Here is a 2,752-nt window from a genome sequence, read left to right as displayed (position 1 = left end):
GCTCTAGACATGTATAATAAGTAGTTGTCGTTGAAATTTTCCCTTAATTTTATTGCGTTTCCTTTGTAGGGCCGTTTTAGTTAGCCCTTAGTTTCAGAGCGACGCGTGCTCACTGAACCGTGCGATAATCACGTGTGACGTCATGAGAGTACTAGCCGATCTTATGTTCGCGCAAGATGCATTGTAAGCAAGTGTTCGTAGCGTCGTTTCCAACAAATACAATGAACTACATGTATTTATGTCGATTGTAAGCGGCTTAGTAGTTGATAAAATGAACACTGAAAGTAACTACCTTTCGACAAGTACCATATTAGTTTGTAAAGAACTAGGTCAAGAAGATTCTTAAGACCTCTAGTATAGCTTACTGTACTGTCTGTACATGTACAAAATTCACTCTCTCTGTGCACACAAAAAAGCTTTTTTCAAAGCAGACTTTGAATTCTGACTTTTTATTTCAAATCAGGATATTTAAATCCAACATATTCGCCGCTATCTTGATTTGAAAATTTCGACCTAATTGCCGAAACGACGCATGACGGCAGAGGCACACGGATTGAACGTCCAAGGTAACCCCAGATCCAGCGAACAAACTGTCTATAGGCAATGTGCCTATAACGTCTGTAAAAACAACTTTTGGTTACATTTACTCTTGTTACGGTAACTCCTTCAAATTCAAAACAACTTTTTAAATGGCCGCGAGTGTTGTATGTGCCGATTCGATGGGAGACGGCCATGGCCGCAAATTTTTCTTGACTTGGCAATGGAAGCATGTACATTGTACACTGTACAGCCAAATACAACTTGTATTGTTTCAGTGAAATAGCTTAGCATCAATAAATCATCATCACGTTGTTGCTTTCTGGGCGAAGTTGGCCCGTTTACGAGCAGTTTTGAGAAAAGTACACATAATAGCAAATCAGTCGCTTTTTTACATTGATTCAACGTCTGCAGACGTTGAATCAATGTAAAAAGCGACTGATTTGTTATCTGGGTATGTTCACACTGAAACGACCATTTATTAGGTTTAAATGAAGTAAGAGACGAAGTACATCTGCAAAACACAAGCCAACAATATAAAACGAACCAATTAAATCAGTCTCACACGATCAGAACTTAAAGTAACAAAAGTCCCTTTTACTGAACACAGCAAGAAAAGCTCTTATGAAAATGGGCTTGCAGAGAAAACAATCAATGGAAAGCGCGCCGAGCAGAGAAACTATAACGTACAAACATACGTAAAATAAACGTAAATTTGTTACAAGACACACTGGCTTTTCAATGAGTCATGTAAAAGAAGCTGGATTTGCTAGATAAAGTATAAAATGTACTGGCTGAAGTCCATACCTGAAGAAGTTGCAAATCCACTATTTTATTCAATCTTGTGTCCATGATCGTGTATGTGCCGTGCTTCCCACAATGTCCAGGAGAATCTACCCTTCCATCTCCTGCTAACATGAGGTCAATACCATCACCTTCCAATTGTTGAAGTACAGTGTTCTGCTCAATGACATATTAAAAATTCTTATCAATGACACTATTTTAAAGAAAAGATTGAGCACTTTCGTTTACAGTATGTGTGTGTTTCCATACATCAGGAAGCATTCATAAAATATCTATAACAAATATATCATTGTTTACAAACTTCTATTTGAATAAGTTTATACTGATGAAGCCACACTTGTGTGGCGAAAGCTCTGTATTTAAATAAACCGATTCTTCTGATTTGGTGTGATATTGTTTACTTTATTTAAAATGTTTTGTCACACCGTGCATCCCAGTGGATCATCAGTTAAATTATAGGAAAATTTGATGAAAAGTTTAGGAACGAAGTTTTGTTTTGGAATTTTACAAACTTACCCCGGCTTTTCACTACGTTCATTGGTAGACACCTCCGAAAATGTATTTATTGAGAAATTTGGATAGTGCATTTCATTATCTTCAAAAGATATGTCTTGCAAAGCCATTCTTGCTTTTTTGGAAGTGAAAGTAAGGTAATCTGGTGGAATTCATTTTCTTTCTTGCAAGTTGCAGGTCACACCTACAGATTGTGTTAATATCAGGGCATTAGCCTGAGTTGCTGCAATAAACATATTCCAAATCAAGCAAAGCAACTTTTACAGTATTATTTGGCATCACTTCTCTTTCCAAAGCTATTAAAATGTACACTAAACTGTTATTTCATAATATGTCATTGGTCACAGCGGTAAACCATAATCTCTTCTTGGGAAAATTTTAACATAAAGTTCCCTAATCCGTTCGTCTGTATATAATGACCGAAGAAACACACACTTGAACTTCTTTTCAAACAGTGTATTCCTGTAAAATTAGCCCGAGGCTACCGAAAACGAGGGGGTGCAACGCCTACACCACTTAAACTGTCACTACACAACAGATTACTTGGATAAAAGACGGAACTTTTGTCCAGCTAGCAAGCACTAAGCCAACAGTTAAATGTGCGGCCAACTTTCAAACAATCATTTTACGAATGACCAGAATAGATATCAATATCTCAAATTCACGTAGAAAGTAACTGTGACGCAATAAATGAAAGACAATTATGAAGTCATTCCAACAGGTGTTTAAAACTGATGTAATATTTCCTGTTTAAACAGGCCCAAACAAGTCCAAACAAGTTTGACACAAGTCTATGAACGATGGTGCAATTTTGGCACATTTTCTAGCAACTTCCATGACGTAATATTCAGTAGACTTGAACGGTTTTATATGACGTTTGATTTGTGCAGAGATTGGC

The 2,752-nt window shown here is 36.9% G+C and overlaps 1 long non-coding RNA gene across 1 annotated transcript; it reads right to left on the bottom strand.

Annotated features, from left to right (window-relative positions):
• Nucleotides 1–301: 301 nt before the first annotated feature.
• On the bottom strand, nt 302–1,999 carry LOC145769968 (uncharacterized). The gene is made up of 3 exons (XR_014289118.1): nt 1,858–1,999; nt 1,345–1,497; nt 302–618 (listed from the first exon to the last, which is right to left on the bottom strand). It is a non-coding gene; the product is annotated as an uncharacterized LOC145769968 (long non-coding RNA).
• Between the last annotated feature and the right edge of the window lie 753 nt (nt 2,000–2,752).

The sequence above is a fragment of the Aplidium turbinatum genome, chromosome 5 (genome assembly GCF_918807975.1).
Source record: "Aplidium turbinatum chromosome 5, kaAplTurb1.1, whole genome shotgun sequence".
Taxonomy (NCBI): Eukaryota; Metazoa; Chordata; class Ascidiacea; order Aplousobranchia; family Polyclinidae; genus Aplidium; species Aplidium turbinatum.
The sequence above is the reverse complement of the archived record's forward strand: the minus strand, read 5'-3'. Positions and strand labels throughout refer to the sequence as shown.